The sequence below is a fragment of the Sorex fumeus genome, unplaced genomic scaffold, assembly GCF_029834395.1.
Source record: "Sorex fumeus unplaced genomic scaffold, SorFum_2.1 ptg000029l, whole genome shotgun sequence".
In the NCBI taxonomy this organism is placed as follows: domain Eukaryota; kingdom Metazoa; phylum Chordata; class Mammalia; order Eulipotyphla; family Soricidae; genus Sorex; species Sorex fumeus.
Genome location: NW_026606086.1, coordinates 15,561,033 through 15,587,383, shown reverse-complemented (window position 1 = coordinate 15,587,383; position 26,351 = coordinate 15,561,033).

Below are 26,351 nucleotides of genomic sequence, written 5' to 3'. Positions count from 1 at the left end.
ACTTTTGCCTAAAACATTTTAAATTGTATAGTTCAATATTACTAAATCTCTTCACATCATTGTGCAACCAATCTCCAGTATTTAATCCTTTTGCAAAGCTTGGATTTCATACTCTTTAAATATAAACTCCCTATTTCTTCCACCTAAATGTTCTGTTTTTAGTGATTACTGCCTTCAATTATAATTTTATTTTCTGGTACACTATTTTTTCAACTTTTTTTAGTCATAAAAAGAAAGAAATCTGCCTTTTACTACAGCATGTTTGAAGCTTGAGGGCATTATAAAAAGTAAACTCAGATAGAGAAGGAGAAAGACAAATAATGTGTGTTCTCTTTTGCATATGGAATTTTAAACAATCAACATCTGGGCTGCATGAGTGAGTCTGCAGAAAACCCAGGTATGCGGGACTGGTGACTGAAAACTCCAGGTTCAATGGAAGCGGGAATGAGTGGCCTTCACCCAGGTCCTCCTATGTTTCTGGCAACTTGGTTGTCATACCCACAAGCCACCTCTGTCTGGCGCCAGATAATCTCATCAACAGTCATGATCCAGAGACTCATTGTCCTTCTGTCTTGAAAGAGGGCATAAAAGGACACTGTCATCATCATGTTGCCAGACTCAGAGCCAGGCTATTTCATTCAGGGTGCCTTGGAGGGGGATGGGTAAGGTCTTTCCCGGCCCCAAACAACCAGCCCCTGCAGCCGAAAACTTTCAGAACTCAATCTCTGCCATGCTCCCAGCTGCTCTCCACTCGCTAGGGCTGAGACCCATCCATGAGTAAATGTATTACCTAGATATCTCAAACCGCACACCACTCACATTCCAAGAGTAAGGTAAGGTAAGGTAAGGTAAGGTAAAGGCCCTCCCGTTGATCGTCGATTTGCTCGAGCGGGCCCAGTAACGTCTCCATTGGAGATTTTGTTGTTACTGTGTCTGGCATATCAAATACTCTCGGTAGCTTGCCGGGCTCTCTGAGAGGGGCGGAGGAATCGAACTCCGGTCGGCCATGTTGGCCGCTTGTAAGGCGAACGCCCTACCCGCTGTGCTAGTAGTGCACCACATTTGATGGGGTTTAAAGTAGAAGGCAACCAATCTTAGAGGGAAATATATTTTTACAGATATTTATACATATATATATATATATTCATATTAGCACACAAGGCTTAGCCCTTAACAGCATATTAGTAATCTCTTGTAGACGGGTTTAATGGCCCCTAAGTGAAATACAACAATCTTCATACGTTCTCCTCTAAGGAAAGTTTTTTTGGAGCATTTTCAGTGGTTTATTCAGTGACACTGTTGCTGTCACTGTCACTGTCCTCCCATTGTTCATCGATTTGCTCGAGCAGGCACCAATAACGTCTCCATTGTGAGACTTCTTGTTACTGTTTTTGGCATATCCAGTACATCATAGGTAGCTTCCCAGGCTTTGCCGTGAGGGCAGAATACTCTCAGTAGCTTGCCGGGCTCTCCGAGAGGGGCAGAGGAATCGAAGCCAGGTCAGCCTTGTGCAAGGGAAACACCTTACCCTCTATGCTATTCCTCCGACCCCATAACAAATAATAAAAAACAAATTTTTCGATTTTTCTTGGGGGCAGGGTTTGGGGTTATGGATGGAAACATCCAAATATGGTGGTGAAAGGGGTAATGGTAGTGAGACTGGTATTCATATATTAAATGTAATCAAATATTGTGAACTACCTTTTAAAATTACAATAAAATAAAAAATATATCTGGGCTGGAGCGATACTATAATGGGTAATGTTCTTGCCTTTCATTTGGTGATCCTGCTTCTGTCCCTGGCACCACATAGGCAAGGAGTGATCCCAGAGCACAGAGCCAGGAGTAAGCGTTGAATACTGTGGTTGTGGTCAAAGCAACAAACAGAAACAAAAAACCAAAACTACCCTCAATATCTAACAAAATCATAGAAATAAAGTATATATGGTGGTTTCTAAGGGCCGGGAGGTGGAGAAAGTAGGTGATGGCGACCTTTCACTTCCAAGATCATTAAGTTCTGGGAGTCTAATGTATAACAAGATGACTATAGTTTATAGTCCTGCATCCTACACTGAATTTTGGAAGGGAGCATATCTTGTTTACTCTTACCACACAGGCATGCAATGATAACTGTATGAAGTTAAAGATAGGTTAACTGATCTTACCATGATAGTCACTTAGCAATATATGTGTATCAAAAAATCCTATAGTATACCTTAGATTTATAAATCACTTGATCACTCGATACTCCGTTACTCATCGTTTTGCTTGAGCGGGCGCCAGTAAGGTCTCCAGTCATCCCTGTTGCATGCTAGCGTAGCCCAATGGCATCTGCTCATTCTAAGAACATGAAGAGCCTCAAACTGATCATTCAGGGTCTTGACGAAGAAGTCTAACCATCTCATAGGTGGGCGTCCACACGATCTTTTGACATCCCGTGGAATCCAGTCAATAATGGCTCTAGTCCAGCGGTCGTCTCTAAACCTCATTATGTGTCCAGCCCATCTGATTTTTGATGCCTTGGCAAATGAGACAGCATCCCTGATTCTTGAGCGTTGACGGAAATCAGAACTTCAGATTCTATCTCTCACTTGAGTGAAGTGTGATACTCCAAGCATAGCTCTTTCGATTCCTCTTTGAGAGACCCAAATAGCATTCTCATCCTGTTTTCATAGGGCCCAGGTTTCTGAGACATATGTTAATGCAGGAAGAACAGTGGAATTGAAGAGATGTGATCAGAGCTGGAGGTTCTTTGTCCTCTTACTTATTTCTTCAACACTCTTGAAGGCATTTCAAGCCGTTCTCTTCCTCCTACATAACTCAGGTGCCAGGTCATTTGTCATGTTGACTTCTCGATATATATATATATATATATATATATATATATATATATATATCTGTTGCATTCGGAGATGGTTGTTTCGTTGAGAGTGAATGGAACATCAGGAACAAGACTGTTTCTCATGAACATTATTTTTGTGAGATTCAGTTGTAATCTGACCTTTCCACACTCACGGTCAAAGTTGGTTAGCATTTGTGCCGCTTGGCTGATGTTTGGTGTTATTAGAACGATATCATCTGCAAAGCGGAGATGGTGTAGTTGCTGACCATCTATCTTCACTCCCATTCCTTCCCATTCCAGTCGTCGCATGATGGTCTCGAGGGTGGCACTGAAGAGTTTCGGTGAAATGGTATCACCCTGCCGAACCCCTCTCTTGACATGGATGATTACTTCTTTGTAGAATGGTGAGATCCTGGTAGTGAATCCCTAATACAGATCACAGAGGATCCTGATGTATTGAGTTTGAATGCCCTGATTGGCTAGGGTTTCGATGACTGCTTCCATCTCAAGAGAATCAAAGGCCTTCTTTAAATCAATGAACATTAGACAGAGGGATTTATAAATATTCTATGTTAATTATTTTACAATAAAATTGTAGGAATAGTGGTAGTTTGGAGTTCCTGAGTCCATGTGACTGGACATTAGGAGAAGCTTGTAGTCTATGAGAGAATTAATTTGGAATAAAGGGTGTACAAAAATTTCTTAGACTCTCAGAATAAAGTACCATAAACCAAATGACATTAGACAAAATAAATTTATTGAATAGTTTGATAGTTATGTAAGCTTGAATGCCAAAATTAAGGTATTAGCAGGACTATGATCCCAATAAACATCTAGGGAGATAATTCTTCTTTTTCTCTTTCAAATTTTGGAATTTTCTGGCAATCCATGACATTGCTAGTCTGATATATCCATCACTTCAATTCCTGCCTCAGTTGTCTTCACATCATCTTCCCTTTGTGTGCCTCTGCACTAATTTTTCTCTTCTTATAAGAACAATGACTGCTTATAAGGCCTCCTTACTCATTAGAACACTAAGGGAACACAGCCTTAACTAGTGACATCTGCAATAAATCAGTTAATAAATGAGGTCTCTTTGTAAAGAGTCAGGGGTTAAGACTTCAGCATATCTTTTGAGGAACACATCAGCCCAAAAGAGGTACACATTCCATATGAACTGTCCTGTTTATCCAGTTTTGACTATAACCTGCAATGAAAGAATCTTTTCCTGATGTTAGCTCTTATTTGCTTGGCTGTGTTTTCAGCAGTGGAGAATGTATGATAGTAGGAGGAGGAATGAGAAGGAAGGTACATTTATTTATTCATTCATTGAAAACAGTATAGATCGAATGTCTTCCACCCTCTAGAATAGAAGGGTGGGAATAAGATGTGAGAAAAAAAATCATGTGTGAGAAGTAAGAAGATAATCTAGAATGAACGACTCTGTGATATTAGGAACTGACTCCCACTTGCCTGACTTGAGAGATGGTTTGCAGATAGTCTATTTCTCAAAAATGTGCAAAGTGTAGTCTGGGAACATGGTAGAATAAAATAAAAAAAATGCTGGATAATCATGAACATAATGGTAGCAATTAATTTTTTAATGTCAAGTATCAGTTGTCAATGCAATGACTCATTCTTTCAGTGATTTGATGTAATTAGCCATCACTATTTACTTGTCCAGTGTAGGAAGAATTAATGGAAAGCAGGGGGAGGTGTTTTTAATAAGGGTACCAACAAAGCCACTAATTAGAAATGGCTCAGACTTTGAGAATTTTCAGAATAATAAATTCTGCTTCTTTGGAGAATTATTTAATTTTCTGAAAACAAGCAAATGTCAGTAGGAGCTTTGTGTGAGGAATAGAACGGAAGATGGAAAGGGGTCATTACTTAGCACAGAAAAGGCTCAACATGTGTCTGACTGTGGCTCAGTATGAATAAAAGTCTTGGAAGAAGCTGTGTCCTGAAGGCGGTCTGTGGCTGAACCAGGACCTGGTCAAGGCCAGCCCATACTTTGAGGCTTTTCTCCCCCTCTTCATAAGGGCCCATCCCATAGACAGTAAGCCCAGTGGCAGATGGAGACATTCTGTTTAATTGCTCTGGAGTGCAAGCATGCAGGGTTTTAGGTCCAGAAACCCTACTGTTTATTCATAACCAAGCTGTTAGAAGAAGGATTTCAAAAGTTTTAGAAAGTCTAGCCCTTCTGCCTTTTTCCCTCTGGACAGCAAGATGGCGGCCGCCTTGGAGCTTTTTGGAAAGCCAGGTATGAGCCGGTCGTGACGGGGCAACTGAAACCTCATGGGAAGTGGGGCGCTCCGGGCTCATCCTTCACGCCCTACTGAGGTCACGAGTTGCCCCCCACGAGCGGCTCTCTGGCAGGGCCATGGCTCTAGAGCCACAGAAACCAGTCTCATAATTATCTGACTCTTGGCAAAAATACTTCCAGGCTTAATAAGTAAAATATCAAAAATCCAAAATTGCGCTGCCACTATTGCAGCCGCGCGTCATCATTTGATTCTTGTAACCAGCTATAGAAACAAATTATTTCAGAATGTCTTTTCAACAGGTCTGATTTGGGAGGTGTAATCTCTACATAATAATAGTGCATCTTTTGTCGAAACAATGAATCTAATCAAAGTAGCTAGAGTGTTAACCTAGAATTCATCTGCCTCACAGGCATTGGGAGTGTTGGCAGGGAGGTATATTGGGGTTCTTCTTGGTGAAAAATAAGTACTGGTGAAGGGAAATGTGTTTGATGATTGCATGACCGAGACTTAAACCTGAACGCTTTGTAACTTTTCCCACAGTGATTCAATAAATTAATAAATTAAAAAAAGTTTTAGAAAGTCTAAAAATAAAATAAAATTAAATAAAACTAGAAAAAAGTAGAAATGAGAATGAGTTGTGAAATATTGAGGCACCAGCCCCACCTATTTTTATTTTCTATCTTACTTGACTCTTTGTCTCCGTTCCAACCTCACTGACTCTTGGGGGGCTTATATAGAAATCAGAGGTATGAAACTAGATACTTGAGGCTGATGAACTTGCCTACTTTCATGGTAGCAAGACAAACAGAAAAGTGCATTCACTGCTGTGGAAGGGCTAGAACCCAGGTGGAATCTGGTACAAGGCTACCATAGAGATTTGATGATGACAAGAAATGGAGACACTTGAAAGCATAAAAGGTAGTCCGTGATCTCTGTGAAGGGTGGTGACATTGAAGAATTGTTTCACCCACTGCCCACTCATGAGTGGTGGATGGTCAGTGTTCTTGCTCACACAGGCTTCACTGAGACTTTTTTTACTCACCTTTTAAGAACTTTTTCCCACTTTTGACTCCTTCCAACATTCGTTTTCCCGTGTCTTTCATGAATTCTTTTGGTATGAGTAAATCCTGCTGTACTAGCATTTCCACTGGGGGAGCAAAAGAATCACAACAGTAAAAAAGACATAATTTTTAAGAGAACTTCACTCTCCATTCCAATGTACAAATCCTTTTTATTTTCCTTTTTTGGCACACTATGTGATGTTTAGAACTTACTCATCTCTCTGCGGTCAAGTCTCACTTTTGTCAGTGCTCAGGGGACCATATGTAGGTGTGGGAGATTGAAGTGTGGTCAGTTGGGTACAAAGCAAGTGCTTTAAACCCTGTATTACTTCTCCAGCCACCTGCCTCTCCCACGTACAAATTCTTGAAGTTAAGAAGTTTTATGAAGGAACAGTTTCTTTCTTGGAGGATTTTGGGCCACAGCAAAGAAACTTGGTAGGTAGCAGGCAGTAATGTCTTATTGTAGAATCTAAGGACTCAGGGAATATGCTTAATTGAGCTTTTGTTTTGTGGTGATATTCTGCTTCATCTTATGATTGCTGTTATGAATGATGACATCCAGGTAAGGCTGATGTCAGAGACTTTTCTAGGCTATTTCCTGAGTAAGGAAGAAACGTACGGGGCTGGGGAGATAGCACAGCGGGTAGGGCGTTTGCCTTGCATGTGGCCGACCCAGGTTCGATTCCCAGCATCCCATATGGTCCCCTGAGTACTGCTAGGAGTAACTCCTGAGTGCAGAGCCAGGAGTAACCCCTGTGCATCGCCAGGTGTAACCCAAAAAGCAAAAAAAAAAAAAAAAGAAACTTACTTAGTCGGTTCATTCCTTGTATCTCAGGTATGTTCTTCGTCATGTTCTGTGCTGTTGCTAAGCTGTCCGTGAGTTTCGGCATTGTCAGTTGTACTGGAGGAAGTTCTGCCGGAATTTTGAACCCTGCATCAAGGTTAGCTGTAAAAATACCAATTTTGTTAACTTTAGAGAGTGAAATACTTGTTTTTCCCATCCTTTGATACGGGTGTCAGGACACCAGGTTACATCACATGTGCAGAACAGAGGAGTGATGTGTAATAAAGATTGTTCTCTTAAGGAAGATAGGATTTCTATAAACTTTGAGACTCATAAAAAAAGACATTTCTTCTTCCAAAGTTTATATGTTGAAAATCTAAATGCTAATTGGATGGTTTTAGATGGTAGGAATTTGGGGAGTTGTTACATTGGGTGAGGGTGATAAGGCCTTATAAAATCTCTTGAGAGCTCTCTTCTCTTTCTCCTATTTGAGGGCTTCACAGCCTGCAACCAAGAAGGGTCTCACCAGAATTCAATCAGTCTGGTTCCTTCATCTTAGTCATCCAGCCTCTAGATTCTGACTAACATTGTTGCTTAAGTCACTACATCTATGGCAGCTGTGGACTCAAACCCAAATGGACTAAGACAAAGCCTCTGAGAAGGTATGTGGGATTGAACAGTTGTAAAGGGCAGTTTGGATGGATTTACCTTGGGTAAGTGAGAGTCAAAGAGCACATTAGAACTATGTCTTAGTGTCAGGTATGTGAAGGGAGAATATTCTAAAAACACTGTTTTGAGGCAAGAAGTGACTTAACAAGGATTCAGAGTAATTATGGGACAATGTCTGGAATACAGACAAATTCAAGTAAACTGTTGTGTGTGGAATGTAAAGGATGTCATGAAACATAGCACTATATAGCACTGTCCTCCCATGGTTCATTGATTTGCTCAAGTGGGCATCAGTAATGTCTCCATTGTAAGACTTATTGTTACTGTTTTTGGCATATGGAATATGCCATGGGGAGTTTGCCAGGCTCTGCTGTGTGTGGGGATACTCTTGGTAGCTTGCCGGACTCTCCAAGAGGGATGGAGGAATCGAACCTGGGTCAGACTGAAACACAAGCAAGAAAGTTTGTAAATCTGTAACTGCACCTCACGGTGATTCACTAGTAAAAAAAATTTAAAAAAAGAAAAAGAAGAAAAAAGAAAATGAAGGTGTGAACTGATTCGTGGGGACCATTATAAGGGTTTAGAAGGTGTTTGTGGATGAAGATAAAAATACTCTGTGAGATAGCTGCACTATCAATTGATCTCATCTTTTTCTTCTTTCTGCTTGTAACAAAACCTTTTCATTCTTCCAATTGACCATGTCAGTTTGGTTTGAACTTAGCTGTGCCTGAAACTATTACTATTTCTCCAATATCTCCAACTGCAAGACTCTAAACCCTTCTCCCAGAATTCCTCTTCCCGACTTCATAATATACTCTATGTAACAGCCCTACCCCCACCCCCTTTCAGGTTGTTAATTGAAGACATAAAAAACAAAGATGCTAAGGTTTTCATGTCATTTTTTAAACCAAAGGCATCATCTTCTGCAAAATAAGAATGTGATGACAGGGAGGACTGAACTGAATCTATTGGGTGACCATTTCCCTTTGTCCCTCACTGGCTCTCAGGAAGGTCAATGAACAGAGTGGATAATGTCTCTTCTGCCTTCAGGGCATTCTTTCAGATGTCTAACTTCTATTCCTTCTGAGGGGTTTTGAAATTGTTTTTTTTTGAGATGTGAACAATTTCTCTGAAAAACTTTTCTCAACTTGACTATTCCCTGAACTGTGAGGATCCTAGATTCCTGTTGGAGATCTGGCCACTGTCTGAAGGGTCCAGCTCTATTGTGGTACGGGCACCATGGGGTCTTGTCCCAGCGATTTCTGGTGTTGCTCCCACTCTTAATCCCTCTTCCTTTCAACTCAGCTTTTATGCAAAGCTCAGATCTTGTTGAAGTTTTTTTTTTAATGAGGAAGATAAATATGACCCTTCCCCGACAGAACTTACATTTTATTACTGAATCATAGAATTGTGTGATGTCCTAGAAAAGAAGGAACAGTATGATGCCAAGGGACAAAGAGGATATAATCCCTCTGCTTGTTTATAGAAGATTCTTTAGAAAAATCAATATCTAAACTGAGATTTGACAGATGAGATAGCATGATCTGGTGACCTTCAGAAGGGCCTGGAGAAGGGAACAATGTGAGGAAAACCTGTTCTAAATTGAGGGAGAACTAGAATAAAGGGCCCCAAGATTAGAGGAAAGGCAGGTTTTTTAGATCTGATCATTGCTTTTGTGAAACTGGAAAAGGCATTGCTGAGAAGCACAGTCTGGGGCATGGACTACTTTGTGGGTCCAGGTTCTAGCCCCACCATCAACCTATATGAAGGATGGTGTGGCTGGGACAGTGACTAAAGGACAGAGTTGGAGAAGATGTGCACGTAGAATAGTTATGGCCAGGGGTTTATTTTATCCCCAACAAGGGATAAAGAACTAAGTTCAGGAGTCACATTTAGAAGCAGGGGCATCAGAGAAGTGATGGGAGGCAGAAAGGACTGAGAACAGGAATGGAAATTGATGTGACATAGGGTTTTAAATGAAGCCGGGCAAGAGCATACTCATGGGCACTGACCAGGGACCGAACCAGAGCAGTCAAGTAGAGGAGAGCTGTGAATCTCATATTGTTGGAGGGAGAATATGAATATGAATATGAAACTCATATTGCTGAGCCTCAGAATCCTCGTGCCCAGGTACTGAGCTTGCTGGACTCTTTCTTTTTCTTAGTGAAGCACCATGAGGTACAGTTGTGAACATTACAAGTTTTTGTGCTTGGGTTTCAGTTATACAATGATTGAGTGCCCATCCCCCCACCAGTGCCCATACTTCACCACTACGGATCCCAGTATCCCTCCCACCCCCCATTCCCCCATCCCACCCTGCCTCTGTGGCTGGGCATTCCCCTTTGTTCTCTCTCTCCTTTTGGTTGTTGAGGTTTGCAAAAGAGGCATTGAGTGGCAATCATGTTTGGTCTATAGTCTACTTTCAGCACGCATTGTTGGACTCTTTAAGGATAACAAGAGTCAATGGGAGTAAAGCTCAGAGGGGTGACTTCATCCTCCGTCACTATGTTACTTCCTTCCCATTTGTCACCTACCAAGTTAACAAGGGCGAATTGACACTGGCTGATATTTTGTAGAGTCTTGCAGGTGGTCCTTCCCTAAATCTTTCAACAATAAATTTCCTCCCTTTCTTTACCACCCCAACTGACTTCTCAGTTCATATCTCTGGAATACCAAGGATGGGAAGCAGAATAAATTTTGTTGGTGAGATTAGAATGTGTTTGTGAAGTATGGTGGGATAAATCTTGATCTGGATATCTCTCTATTAGGGGATAGGGCTCAGGAGATCATGTACCCACAGGTTATTTCAATGTCCTTAGGACTCATCAGGTTCCATGGCTTCACTTATGTTATCGAACCCCCTCATGGGCCCTTATTCGTCTTTGTCTTCAGGCTCAATCAGTTGCAACCCTGTAAAGGTCTCCTGATTGCATAATGATGTAAATTCATTGAAGTTAGACCTTGATTCTTCCTTCAAGCAGGAAATAGTAGAACAACACAAAGAAGCAAATGATTCTCTGTCGTCTTGTATTTATTAATTTTACTTATCTGAGTTGGGATTCAAGATGCCTTCACTTTTTTATAAACCTATGTCTTTGTTATATACATAGGACAATATAATCTCATGTATTAAAATATATTGAGAGGGGCTGGAGCAATAGTACAGCTGGTAGGGCATTTGCCTTGCAAGCGGCCGACCCGGGTTCAATTCCCAGCATCCCATATGGTCCCCTGAGCACCACCAGGGGTGATTCCTGAGTGTAGAGCCAGGAGTAACCTCTGTGCATCGCCGGGTGTGACCCAAAAAGCAAAATGTATATATATTGGAGAGGCCAGAGAGGTAGTACAGCTGGTACAGCACTTTCCTTTGCACATGATTTATCCAGGTTTGATGTCTGTCACCACATTTGGTCCCTGGAACACTGTCAGGAGTGTTCCTTGAGTACAGAGGGTGTGACATTAAGATAAAAAAAATTGTGTTTTGATTTTCATTTAGAAATGTATAAAACACTTGGGGTAATTAGGGGAAATTACATATGAAGATGAAATTTCTAGATAATAAACTTCTATGACCATGTGAGGGATTCTTATACATTGCAGATGTCTCACTTATCTGGTTGGTTTGTTTCAGCATGATGCTAAATGCATAGTAAAGGGACTGATGAGGATAGAGGAGGCAGTTGATGGACTGAAAAAAGTAACAGAGAATTCTGGATACCTATTCGTGGGTGTCAATTTTCTTAGTGCCTCTCACCAGATTCTAGGTGGGTCTGTCTGGATTTCAGGGTGACAAACACTTTTACGTCATGGCTGCTCTGAAGATAAATGTGAAGAAGAATATCAGTATCACTGACAGTGCTGTTTTGAGGAATAAATATCCTCAAAAGACAGGACTCAGGAAAAGAATATTAAAGGGATGGACATTAGAGACATGAAGAGCGAGATCTTTGAGTGATATCACTCAGCTTTAGCCTCCACATAAGATGACTATCACTTTCCTGAAGCTAATCTGTTCCACACATATAGAGTTGGCAGTGAGTCAGTGTAATATCTCCCTGTTAACTCTCTGTGAGATTTGATATTTGAGATGTATTTTTATATCTAATGTAGTCTAGCAGGTAAAGAAAGGATGCATTAGATTGACGTAGGGAACAAGATTTGGAAATCCATTGCAATTCTGAGGTCCAAGATGGAAATCTGGAATGTAGTTATGCTCTTACCTGGAGAATGGAGAAATGAAGAACAGGAGAGAGTTCTGACTGCAGTAATGCCCTAGGGTGTATATGGGTGAGTTGTGTCTGCATATGTAATGTAGAAGAATCTCTGACAAAACAATCTCCAAGAGCACACACAAAAAGCAACAAGAGCAAAGTATGATATTTGTACAAGTATTTTTACATAAGGAAATTAGACTTTTTAAACATTGACATTTTAAGTAGACCTGTCCCAGAGAAGAGTATTTCAAAATGTCACTGCTTAGAATGTGGAAATCATCTGCCCTACAGGTAGGGGGAGGGTGTGGGATGGGGGTATACTGCGGTTGTTGGGGGTGGAGAATGGGCACTCGTGAAGGTACGGTTGTTTCATTGTATGACCGAGACTTAGACCCGAAAGCTTTGTAACTGCTCTCACAGTGATTCAATAAATAAAATTATAAAAAAATAAAAAAAGTCACTGCTTAGCTCTATTCCCTGCCTTAACTTTTTTTTATCTCAAAAATTAAAAGGATGTGCTCTAAGATCTTATGGAATTTTATTTTCAGGTGTGGATCTTAATGCCAAATCCAGGTTGACAGAGAAAATCTTATTGACAATTTAATTCTCAATATCATGGCATTAGGCAGAGAAACTGAGGAACATGAGGCAGCGAGTTTGGCTATGAATGCTCAGTTCCTGTAAAAATTGTGAAGGAGAGGATTATGAACCAAATTCTCAGAGAAGGCTGAGACCAAGAGTTGTGCTGGGAAGACTGGATTTTCTCTCATGGGAATATTGATAGGGAAAGAGACAAGCTATCTTAATCAGAATAAAATTATGTAAGAGGAACTGGAACTAGAGTATAAGTCAGGAAGAGAGAGAGAAAGAGAGAGAAAGAGAGAGTATTGTGGGGTTTGTGGGGGAAGAGCATGGGATGGAAAAAGAATCTTGCATTTCAGAACTACTGAAAGTTGAAGTGTTCCTTGGTTTCTGACTAGAATGGGACTTATTGGGGAGAGTCTGGGAAGATTCTGGAAAATCTTATATGGGCAATCATTATGAAGGAATGAAAAATGGTAGTTCACACCATGGAGAGAAGGGTTATTCACCTTTTAAATAATCAACTTGATGTTTTCAAACACCTTTTGTGTCCTCAACACTTTTTAGACTGAGTCCTGATTTGAAGCAGCGAAAGATATCTCAATAGCAACTGTCCAAATCTTTCTAATGACTTGAAAAACACTGAGAACCTATAAATATGGGGAAGCCTCTTGGCATCATCGATCAATTTCATGAAATATGGAGATTGGTGTGTAAAAAAAGTGTGATCTATTAGACACGTGGTTTTTTTTTCTTTTTTTGGTCACACCTGGCAATGCACAGGAGTTACACCTGGCTCTGCACTCAGGAGTTACTCCTGGCGGTGCGCAGGGGACCATATAGAATGCTGGGAATCGAACCTGGGTTGGCCGCGTGCAAGGCAAATGCCCTACCCGCTGTGCTATCTCTCCAGCCCCCAACACGTGTTTTATGCCATAAATTTTATTTTTATCTGTGGATTTTTGCCTCTGTTCTGGTACCTGTTTATGATTGTGATGCCTATGACTCATATGTGTATTCCTACATGACTCTTTTGTGCTGCTTGCTGTAGTAACACAGAGACTGTCTGGGATAGAGAGAAATTTACCTGGCGAGCCTGGATAGTATCATCATTTCTGATGTTTTCATTGACTCTATTTTTCTTTGAACCCTATGAATTAAATTTGCACCAGATGTTGAGTTAGAACTGAAGATAGACAATCTTTTCTTAGAGAAAGATACAGTCTATGGGGGATTTAGGGTAACATGGTTGTGTAACATAATTACACAAACAATGATTTGATTTAATTTTATTTTGATAGTGCTAGGAAAGAAAAATATAGGAGGCAGTAAAATGGAAAATAGGACTTAAAATATTCTGGGCTGTAGTAAGGCTGTTGTGAGGAAACCCATTGACCTGGAGAAGAGGGGAATACTTATAAGCATGGGTAGGAAGGAGCAGGCAGGGGAAAGAATGGGGTAGGGATGTCCAAGTAGGTAGGTGAGAATCGAATAAGTGGGAAATAATAGCTTGTTTCTTTTCTTTTTCTTTTTTTTCTTTTTTTGTGTTTGGGTCACACTCAGCTGTGCTCAGGGCTTACTCCTGGCTTTTCAGTCAGGGGTCACTTTGAGGAAACTTGGGGGGACCATATGGCGTGTTGGAGATCAAACTTGGGCCAGCCACATGGAAAGAAGGCACCCTACCCACTGCACTATCTCCCAGTCCCTGAATAGCTTGTTTCTTAGGAAGGAAAAAGAGTATCTGTGTGTCTTTAGCAGAGTGGGCATAGCGTGGGTGGGGGAGAGGTGATACAGCAAGGAAACTAGTTTGGAGCACAGGCTTGGCTTCCACTAACCAAAGAACTCAGCCTGTTATGTGTAGGACTTAAGGGGAGGCAGAAGTCAGCAGCAGAGACAGACCTGGGAGAAACCTTTCTGCTGAGTGGGGAAGGGTAAGTTTTACTGAGTTTAGCCATTTGGGTACTCTAGTCATCTGGGGACCCTAAGAATGGGGTTAGAGGAAGAACTATACTCATGGGCAAGACTTGGGCGCCAGCCAGTACTAGGCAAGGAGAGTAATGAATCTTATGCTGTCATGTACAGAGTAATTGGACCAGAGTCCTCAGAGTTTGGCATCTAGCACGTAAGGTATCAAGTGGGTTCTTGATGTCAGTGACCAATGAGACTCGGTGTTCTAGTGGCATGATCCCTTCTCTTCTATCTGAGACACATGCCTTGCCCCAATTTCCACTCCCTTGTATGTCATCGGGGTGACTGTGTCACCTTCTCTGCAGGTCAGTTCTGGTGAGTGGTCTGGAACAGGCAATTTTCCGACTGTTACCAAGGTATCCTCTGCCAGCCTCTCCTCTCACTACCCTGGGCTGCCCTGTTTGATGACCTCTGGTGTCAGAGACTTTGAGAGAGGGTTTCTGGGAAAGACACAGCAGGAAGTCTGTGTCCAGAAATCTCTCCTAACAAGTAAATGTAGGTGTGTTATCCCAGGAGGTCAGACGGTCTCCTCAGGGGACAGTGAAATGGCCTGAGCTAATCCTAAGTGGGCTGTGTCCACCCCAGGATGCTGCCTGTGAAGCATTTGGAAATTCCTTTGCACTGAAGTCTGGACTTGCTGGGGTCTTAGCTAAGGGTTTCACACTTTCATCAGACTTTTCCAGATTCTGCAGACCCTGTCTATGTTATCTTAAGAGACAGCTAATCAATCCCCTCAACTCCAGAAAATTCATCAGGAAAAATTTTCAGAGTTTATAATAATTCCATTTGCTACTAGTGAGTAGGAATGTAGCTAGGAACATTGATAATCCAGATTACTAGGAGACCCACAGGTGCTTTACTATCTCAGCAATCTCAGCATCTTTTTCTGGCATTTATGTTTGCTTGGGGATGACAGAGCAGACTTGGTGATATCACTTTATGATTTGACTTTATTAGATGTTTATGAGAAGCAATTCTCCTGACCAACTTCAGTTCTTTTTCATTTGGCAATAAGTGTCACAATGGAAACGTTACTGGGCCTGCTCCAGAAAATTGATGAACAGCGGGAGGACAGTGACAGTGACAGTGACTCTTTGGATAGGGCGTTTGCCTTGCACGTGGCCGACCTGGGTTCGAATCCTCTGTCCCTCTCTGAGAGCCCGGCAAGCTACCAAGAATATCCCACCCGCATGGCAGAGCCTGGCAAGTTCCCGTGACGTATTCAATATGCCAAAAACAGTAACAACAAGTTTCACAATTTGACGTTACTGGTGCCCACTCGAGCAAATCGATGAACAATGGAATGACAGTGCTACAGTGCTACTCTTTATCCCACTGGATTATTGAGGAATTCATACAAAAAATTGGTTGTCTTTCTTCTCCATTCATTCTCAGAACCGTTTTTGGGAGCTGAGGACAACTTGGAATTTTTGTTTCTGGTCTTGAAAAAAATCCTTATTTTCCTGAGGCATCTCTACTTTCCCTTGTCCAGACATGGGGCCATGGTAAAAAAATAAGCTAAGAATTATTTGCAGAGATTTTTGCTCTGTGCCAGGCAAGACCCAGAGGGATGAAGAGATAGGCAGTATTCAGTGGTATAGTTGGAATTTAGTGGAATAGATCATACTGAATACACATTTTTACAACAAATAAAATCATAATCATAATGTTTTCAGCATTGATGTACAAAGGTTTTGTATCCGATCACCATTCATGTACCCAAGGTCACTGTCCCTGTGTCTGCTCTTGTTCATCTCTTCATTTCCCCCCTACCACTACCTCCACTATTTGTTAAAAGAGTTTTTTAATCCAAGGACAAGGTTTTTTTTTCTCATTGGGTAATCTATATTCCCTTACTTTGTTTCTCTATATACTGCAGATAAGTTAGATATTCTATATTTATCCCTCTCTCTGATTCATTCCATCAAATTGCAGCAAAAAGCAAGATTTCATTTTTTTCTTACAGCTGCATAGTAGTCCATTGTGGATCTATCTCACAACATTTTTTTTTATCCATTTGTCACAAAAATAGAAGTTTTACAGACAGTCTATAATGATCTGTTACCAAGCTTATACTTTACTCAGAATGAAGAGAGAGGGTACCTATGGGGATGAGAGCAGGGTCAAGGATGATACTTGCCAACTATAGTTCTTCTTTTCCTGATTGTGGTTAAAGGAAAGGACAACCCAGGCCTCTGGGTATTTGAAGGGGTGATTATCTCCAGATGCCTGATTAAACATCCTGATGATTACCAGGGTACTGATCTGACACCTTTCCTATCGTTCATGTTCTTTCCAGTTTTTCTCTACTTGGAGACCGAGTCCTGTTTAATTTATTTAAAATAAATGATATTTGGACCACCATAATCTACAATACTGTTAATTACTGTTCTTTTAGATATGGGGGTGAAGTACCTAAATGCAGAGGTACTTCTACTTGATCATCGCATACTGACCACTTGGGATGTAGTAATTTTCCTAGGTAGATTGAAGCTGACCAATCAAGTGCACTTGATATGTCCAGAAGGCAAATTAGCAGAATTTTACATATGCTTGCCAGAAAAATGTCCTCAATGTTTCAGGCTTTGAATAATCTGACAGTGAAATACCATGTATCTTTTAAAGGTGAGCTAATATTTGAAAATGAAAAAAAAAAGAACCCAGGGTGATAAATAAAGGAGAGGCTTAGGTTGGAAATTAAAAAAATTGTTTTGGAGGGGATCACTCGAACTATTCAGGAGGCCTGGGAGCCCCAGTGGCATTTCTTGGATCACAGGGCTGTCCATTCAATGGAAGGGACTGAGGATACAATGATGTGAAGGCCCTGAGGGTTTGAGGGGCCTCTAGATCTACACTCAGTGATGATACATAGGGGACCACATGATACCGGTAATCAAACCTGGGTGGGATACATGGTAGGCTTACCTCCTAACCACTGTACTCCTGATCTTGTATACTTGGTTTACTTTCTTGTTTGGTTCCTGAGGCAATTATGAAAGCCAATTCAAGATGGGAAACAGTTTTAGAAAAATAGAATCCCATTTGGGATGAGTATATGACTTTCCAAAATATGAAATAGAAATATGTGGTGCTTATTTAAATGGAATTATTAGATACACATTTTCTTCTCTTTATTTTTAAATTTCATTTTATTTGGGGGAGTCACACCTACTGATACTTGTTAGATGTAGTTTTGTCACTTGGGGTTGGCAATACTGGGGTCATGAGAGCCATACCCAGCACTGCCTTGGAGACCACATGGTGCCGAAGATCAAAGTCCAAGCCCTGGGCATACCAAAATTATGCTCCTGTCATCTGATCTCTCTCATCTGCTCCCTCTTCTTTTTATTACCAATCAAGATGGAACTTTGCTAGGTCTTTGGAACACTTAGTACAATCTAATATTTTTCTCTTTCACTTTTTAAGTTTTCTCTTTCTCTCCTTCCTTCCTTCCTTCCTTCCTTCCTTCCTTCCTTCCTTCCTTCCTTCCTTCCTTCCTTCTCAGTGGTATTGGGGGCTACTCTTTTTTTTGTTGTTGTTTTGGTTACATTGCACAGGGGTTCCTCCTGGCTCTTCACTCAGGAATTACCCCTGGCGGTGCTCAGGGGACCATATAGAATGCTGAGAATTGAACTCAGATCAGCCGCGTGCAAGGCAAACACCCTAACCGCTGTGCTATCGCTCCAGCCCCAATTGGGGGCTACTCTTGCTTCTGTTCTGATCATTACTTTTAACTGTGCTTGTGGGACCACAGAGATCCTCCATTATGGATAGAATCAGGGACTTCCACAGGCAAATCCTGTGATCTACTCCATTGAGCTCTCTCCCCTGCCCCAACCTATTTTTTTACATTTAACAAAGCTTTTATTGTTGCCTCTTTTGCTGACCACTACACCCAAAAAGAGAGAGAGAACAGGGGGGAATGCCCTGCCACAGTGGCAGGGTGGGATGGGGGGGATGGGGGGAGGGATATTATCCATGGTGGCGGAAAATGGGCACTGGTGGAGGGGTGGGTATTTGATCAGTGTATAAACGAAACCCAAGCACAAAAATTTGTAAATCTACAACTGTACCTCATGGTGTTTCACTAATAAAAAAAATACATGAAGATCATATCTTAAATTACACATCTTTTGATGCTTTAGCGTCCTATTTTGATTGCCCTGAGTTTGATTTCCCATCTTCAAATAAAATTAGTTATTCAATCTTACAAACAAACAAAAAAAGCTTTTATTGTTATTATTATTATTACCGATAATATCATTTTAGTTTTACATTAAAATTATTATAAATAATGTAATGTGTTTACAATGCTGTTGACAGTTATCATCTTGGTATAAATAATTACCATACCTCACCACTACCAAGGTGCCCAAGACCCCCCTCCCCCATCTAATGCCCCTACACATGCAATCCATATACTACCCATCAAATCTGGTATTCTCAGTTTGTCAACATAATTTTTTATCCTGTTGATATGAAAAATCTAGGAGTCATCAGTTCTAGGGAAGTTCTAAGGAGGAAATAAATTTGAGAAGACTTTCTGATCTGAGGAAAAGAGATGAAAATGAAGGTCTTCAATGTTGGGGCCTGTTAATGTGAGGTTTTGAGGCAGAATTGGGCCAAATGCTATAAATGAAATTCTTTTAAAATAAGAATGCAGTGATTATCTTATTAAAATATGAATTCTTCTGGAATAAGAATTTTTAAATAAGAATTGGTCACTTGATCACTTGACTTCCTATAACTCATCGATTTGCTTGAGCGGGCGCCAGTAATGTCACTATTTGTCCCTGTCACGTGCTAGTGTAGCCCAATGGTATCTGTTCGTTCTAGGAACAAGAAGAGCCTCAAACTGATCGTTTAGGGTCTTGATGAAGAAGTCTGACCATCTGGTACATGGGCGGCCACGCGGTCTTTTGACATCCAGTGGAATCTAGTTGGTAATGGCTCTAGTCCAGCGGTCATCTCCAAATCTCATTATGTGTCCAGCCCATATGATTTTCGATGCCTTGGCAAACGAGACAGCATCCCTGATTCTTGACCATTGATGGAGGTCAGAACTCCAGATTCTTTCTCTCATTTGAGTGAAGCGTGATACTTCAAGCATAGCTCTTTTGATTCCTCTTGGGAGAACTGAATAGCGTTCTCATCCTGTTTTCGTAGGGCCCAGGTCTCTGAGTAGCATGTAAATGCAGGAAGAACAGTGGAATCGAAGAGATGTGCCCGGAGCTGGGCTGGAGGTTCTTTGTCCCCTTAGCTATTTCTTCAACCCTCTTGAAGGTGCTCCAAGCTGTTCTCTTCCTCCTGCGCAACTCAGGTGCCAGTTCATTCATCATGTTGACTTCTCGACCTAGGTACACATAACTGTTGCATTTGGAGATGGTCATTTCATTGAGAGCGAATGAAACATCAGGAATGAGACCATTTCTCATAAACATTGTCATCACGAGATTCAGCTGGAGTTCGACCTTTCCACACTCACAGTCGTAGTCGGTCAGCATTTGTGGTGCTTGGCTAATATTTGGTGTTATTATGTCATCAGCAAAGTGGAGGTGGTGTAGTTGCCAAGCGTCTATCTTCACTCCCATTCTTTCCCCTTCCAGTCGTAGCATGACGTTCTCGAGGATGGCACTGAAGAATTTTGGTGAAATGGTATCACCCTGACGAACCCCTCTCTTGACATCAATGATCACTTCTTTGTAGAATAGTGAGATCCTGGTTGTGAATCCGTAATACAGCTCATGGAGGATTCTGATGTATTGAGTTTGAATGCCCAGGTTAGCTAGGGCTTCAATGACCACTTCTGTCTCAACAGAATCAAAGGCCTCCTTAAAATCAATGAACGTTAGACAGAGCGGCATCTTGAACTCCCAAGAAACCTCAATGAGCTTGGTTATCATGTGGATATGGTCAATCGTGCTGAAACCTTTTTGGAAACCGGCTTGCTCACATGGTTGTCCTTCATCTAGTGTTCTGCCAATCCTATTCAGGATGACTCGAGTGAACAGCTTGTAGATGACAGACAATAGGCAGATCGGGCAATAGTTGCCAATGTCGTAGATGTCTCCCTTCTTGTACAGTAGTACGGTCCTGCTAGTTTTCCATTAGGATGGAACCTTGTGTGTGAAGAGCGTGTGAAGAGCGGAGCCTGTGTTTTGATGAGTACTTGACGGCAGGTTCTTCAGGTGTTCAGGTCTGACCTTGTCTGGGCCAGGTGCTGTTCATTTCTTTACTGACGAAATGGCGTGTCGGATTACGAAAGGGAGAATGTTGGGAACAACAAATCCATCCTGTGGAATTTGGTATGTGGGCAGGTGGATGTGACTTTCAAAGAGATCTGAGTAGAAGTCATGGATAATCTTTGCCATTGCCCTTCTGGAAGATGTGATAGATCCATCAGGATGTTGGAGGGCAGTCATCTTGGTTTTGTAGTTGGCGAAGGAAAGGCAGGCGTTATGAATGCTTTTCCTGGCTTCTGCTACATCTACCAGCACTTCTACTCTTCTCTTCTTGAGGTTTTCCTTTATCGATTGTCTGCACTGCTTTGCGAGCTTGAACGTTCACTTGCGCTTGCCTGAGGAATGCGCCAAACCACGTTGGCGAATAAGCTCAAGAGTTTTTGAAGACAGGCATTTTTTGTGGCTATCTCTCTCTTGGCATTCCACTTACCACAATCATGGAGGTGCTGAACCAGTCAATCGTATTCCTCATCAATGTTGTCAATGATGGCATCTTCCCATGTTGCAGCAATAGTGCCAAAGAGCTCCCAGTTGGTGGTCGTTCTGGGAATTCTCTTCTTAAACTTTGCAGCCCTTTCTCCACGCTCTGTGAAGTAGAATTTTACATGAAGGAGATAGTGGTCTGATCCCTTTTGAAATTTTGGGACAACAGTGACATAGGTCAGGCAAAACCGTCAATTGAATATGATGTGGTCAATTTCATCGTGGAACCGTCCACCGGGAGACTCCCATGTCTAACGTTTAGATTCGGCCTTCTGGAACTGTGAGTTATCATGGATGGTGTTGGTTGACATGATGAACTCAGAGAGTCTCTCACCCTGTTCGTTTCATTCTAGGCCATGGGTCCTTATGTGGAGTTCTTTGGCTGATCTTCTCGGTCCTATCTTGGCATTAAAATCTCCAACAATGATCTTGTAGAAGGTGTGGTCTTCTTTATAGAACTGGTTCTTTATAGAACCAGCTGCATGTAGAACTTCTCAATTTCTCCTTCATCATAAATGGATGTTGGTGTGTAGGCCACGAAAATAGAAACTGCCAGCAGTGAGCCACATCTATTCAAGTGTATTTGTCTGATTCGGCTTGTTAGGCATTCAAATGAATCAATGCTCATGGCCAAGTTTGTGTTGACAAGGACACTGATGCCTCTGATGCCTCTTTTATCGCATGTTCTGAGGAACAGTTCTTCTCCAGTGTCGAAAAAGGTGTGATGTGATTGATGCCTTCTTGTCTCGGTCAGACCAATGATGTTGTACTTGATCTTTCACGCTTGTACCATCAGGTTCTCGATGGATGCATCTTATGCCAGCATACATGCATTGAAAGTACAGACAATCATTTTTGTCTTTCTTCATTTTGGCAGCCTAGTTCGGCCTTGAGATTTTATCAGCCTCTCCTTCCTCATCCTTCTCAACGCTACCATATTGGTGACTCCTTCAGGGTCAGGGGAAGAAGACTCATTGTAATTACTTATTTTGGCAAATCAAATACACAACGGATAGCTTGCCAGGCTCTGCTGTGCGGGCAGGATACTCTTGGTAGCTTGCCAGGCTCTCCGAGAGGGATAGAGGCTTTTGGAGTGGCCTCTGATCCCCCTTGTAGGTGAGACCTTGGACTCCAGACTCAACGGACCTGGGGACAGAGATCCTCTGCTTGCTCCCACCAATCACAAGTGACAAAGGGATTAAAACCAGGAGCCCCACCCTACCCTGCCCTGTCTGCTTCCACCAACTGCCAGAGACCCAGGGATTGGATTACGCACAGAAGACCCACCTTACCCCTACCGGTACCAGAGAAATACCTCACCGGCAGATCTCCACTACCTCCACTACCCAGTTGCCGCCACGCTCCAGGATGCTTTCCGGACCGTGCGGCCACTTTGCGCATTATAACACACCATCTTCCAGGATTGCCGCACCATATTTGATAGGGTTCAAATATGGTTTGAACCATGGGAACACAAATAAGAATTATTTTGAAAAAATAAGAATGCGGAGATCTCCAAGCCTACTCGAATCGGGGCTGAGCATCCTCCACCCAGATCCTCCAAATTCCAGTAGGCGGACGTCACACCCACCAACTGGCCCCCTGGCACCGTGTAATCCCATCAATGGCCAAGACTCAGAAACTATAAAACCCGGCTCCCGGAAGCGACATCTTATTACCTCATTCTTACTTTGGACAAATTGGCAGGCTACCGAATGTAACCTGCCCACACGGCAGAGTCTGGCAAACTCCCCGTGGCGTATACCCAATATGCCAAATACCAGTAACAATGATGGGTCTCATTCTCCTAACTCTGAAAGAGCCTTGAATATGGCACTTTTTTAAAAATCTCAGGGCTAGGACGAAGGAGATGTTACTGGGGCCTGCTCGAGGCAATCGACGAATAACAGGATGGTTGTGATTGTTGTGACATTATATTCTAGAAATTTTATCTTGTACTTGAATTATAACTTATTAAAATATTAATGGATTGCTATTCTGTAATTTTCTGTGTTTCTCTCTAGAACTGTTGGAAATAAATGATATTCCAGAAATAGTCCACTCTAATTTGGGTGATACATGTTTAATTATCAGTTTTTTCTGCCATTCTTGGGTCATCCTTGGGAAAACCATTGGAGCATCAGATCATTGTACTAGAATTTTGATACCTTGAAACAACTCCATTGTCAGAAATAGGCCACCGAGTTATCTTCAATATAGTGCTCTGATATCTGGCTCTATTGTTCCAGGTTTGGAAAGAAAGAAATCATTAGTGGAATTGCAGCAACAAAGGCAACCCTTAGTTGTTAGGTTTGACCCCAGTGGAAATAAAGCTAAAAGAAACATTTTGGAAAATTCAGGCCTTACAGAAATCAAAAGGGATGGAGAATTTACAACAATTTCATGTTTATAGTTCACAACTGGTCTCATTCACCTGACCCTGAAGGCTTCACCGACATGGCAGCACTGAGAAGGATGAGAAAGGAGAGGCTGACAAAATCTCAAGGCCAACATAGGCTGCCACAATGAAGGAAGACAAAAATGATCGTCTGTACTTTCAATGCACGTACGCTAGCATCAGATGCATCCATCGAGGACCTGATGGTACAAGTGCGAATGATCAAGTACGATATCATTGGTCTGACCGAGACAAGAAGGCACGAATCTCACCATGCCGTTTTCGACACTGGAGAAGAATTGTTCCTCGGAACATGCGATAAAAGAGGTGTTGGAGGCGTCGGTGTCCTTGTCAACACAAACTTGGCCAAGAGCATTGATTCATTCGAATGCCTAACAACCCAAATCGGACGTTTACATTTGAATAGATGTGACTCACTGCCTGCAGTTTCTATCTTCGTTGTCTATGCACCAACATCTCATTATGATGAAAGAGAAATCGAGAAGTTCTACATGGAGCTAGAGAAGTTCTATAAAGAAGACCACACCTTCTACAAGATCATTGTGGGTGATTTTAATGCCAAGATAGGACCGAGAAGATCAGCTGAAGAACTTCACATCGGGACCCATGGCCTAGAATGGAACGAACAGGGTGAGAGACTGTCTGAGTTCATTATGTCGACCAAGACCATTCATGGTAACTCACAGTTCCAGAAGGCAGAATCTAAACGATGGACATGGGAGTCTCCCGGTGGACGATTCCACAACGAAATCGACCACATCATATTCAATCGACGGTTTTGCCTGACTGATGTCGCTGTTGTCCCAAAATTTCGAACGGGATCAGACCACTGTCTCCTTCGTGCGAAATTCTACTTCACAGAGCGGGGAGAATGGGCTGCAAAGTTCAAAAAGAGAACTCCCAGAATGACCACCAACTGGGAACTCTTTGGTACTATTGCGGCAACATGGGAAGATGCCATTGTTGACAACATTGACGAGGAATACGATCGACTGGTTCAGCACCTCCATGAATGTGCGAGGAACGCCAAGAGAGAGATAGTCACAAAAAATCGCCTATCTTCTAAAACTCTTGAGCTAATTCGCCAGCGTGGTTTGGCGCATGCCTCAGGCAACCACAAGCTAACGTCCGAGCTCGCAAAGCAGTGCAGAGATGTGATCAAAGGAGACCTCAAAGAGAGAAGAGCAGAAGTACTGGTAGATGCGGCAGAAGCCGGGAAAAGTATTCGTAACGCCCACCTGTCCTTCGCCAACTATAAGACCAAGATGACTGCCCTCTGACGTCCTGATGGATCCATCACATCCTCCAGAACGGCAATGGAGAAGATTATCCATGACTTCTACTCAAATCTCTTCGATAGCCATGTCCACTTGCCGACATACCAAACTCCACAGGATGGATATGTCGTTCCCAACGTTCTCCCTTCCGAAATCCGACATGCCATTTCGTCGGTAAAGAAACAAACAGCACCCGGCCCAGACAAGGTCAGACCTGAACACCTGAAGAACCTGCCGTCAGTAGTCATCAATACACTGGCTCGGCTCTTCACTCGCTACCTGTCTGAATGCAAGGTTCCGTCCCAATGGAAAACCAGCAGGACCGTACTACTGTTCAAGAAGGGAGACATCCATGACATTGGCAACTATCGCCCGATCTGCCTATTGTCTGTCATCTACAAGTTGTTCACTCGAGTCATCCTAAATAGGATTGGCAGAACACTAGATGAAGGACAACCATGCGAGCAAGCAGGGTTCCGCAAAGGATTCAGCACCATCGACCATATCCACACAATAACCAAGCTCATTGAGGTTTCTCGGGAGTTCAAGATGCCGCTCTGTTTAACGTTCATTGATTTAAAGAAGGCCTTTGATTCTGTTGAGACAGAAGCGGTCATTGAAGCCCTAGCCAATCAGGGCATTCAAGCCCAATACATCAGGATCCTCCGTGAGCTGTATTGCGGATTCACTACCAGGATCTCACCATTCTACAAAGAAGTGATCGTTGATGTCAAGAGAGGGGTGCGGCAGGGTGATACCATTTCACCGAAACTCTTCAGTGCCACCCTCGAGAACATCATGCGAGGACTGGAATGGGAAGGAATGGGACTGAAGATAGATGGTCGGCAACTACACCACCTCCGCTTTGCTGATGACATTGTTTTAATAACACCAAACATCAGCCAAGCGGCACAAATGCTGGCCGACTTTGACCGTGAGTGTGGAAAGGTAGGACTACAGCTGAATCTTATGAAGGCAATGTTTATGAGAAACAGCCTTGTTCCTGACGCCCCATTCGCTCTCAAGGGAACGACCATCTCCGAATGCAACAGCTATGTGTACCTAGGTCGAGAGGTCAACATGACAAATGACCTGGCACCCGAGCTGCGCAGGAGGAAGAGAGTGGCTTGGAACGCCTTCAAGAACGTCGAAGAAATAGCTAAGAGGACGAAGAACCTCCGGCTCCGGGCACATCTCTTTGATTCCACTGTTCTTCCTGCATTAACATATGCCTCAGAGACCTGGGCCCTATGCAAACAGGATGAGAACGCTATTCAGGTCTCCTAAAGAAGAATTGAAAGAGCTATGCTTGGAATATCACGTTTCACTCAAATGAGAGAAAGAATCCGGAGTTCTGACATCCGTTGACGATCAAGAATCAGGGACGCAGTCTCATTTGCCAAGGTGTCGAAAATCAGATGGGCTGGTCACGTAATGAGATTTAAAGGCGACCGCTGGACTAGAGCTGTTACCGACTGGATTCCACGGGATGTCAAAAGACCGCGTGGCCGCCCACCTTCCAGATGGTCAGACTTCTTCGTCA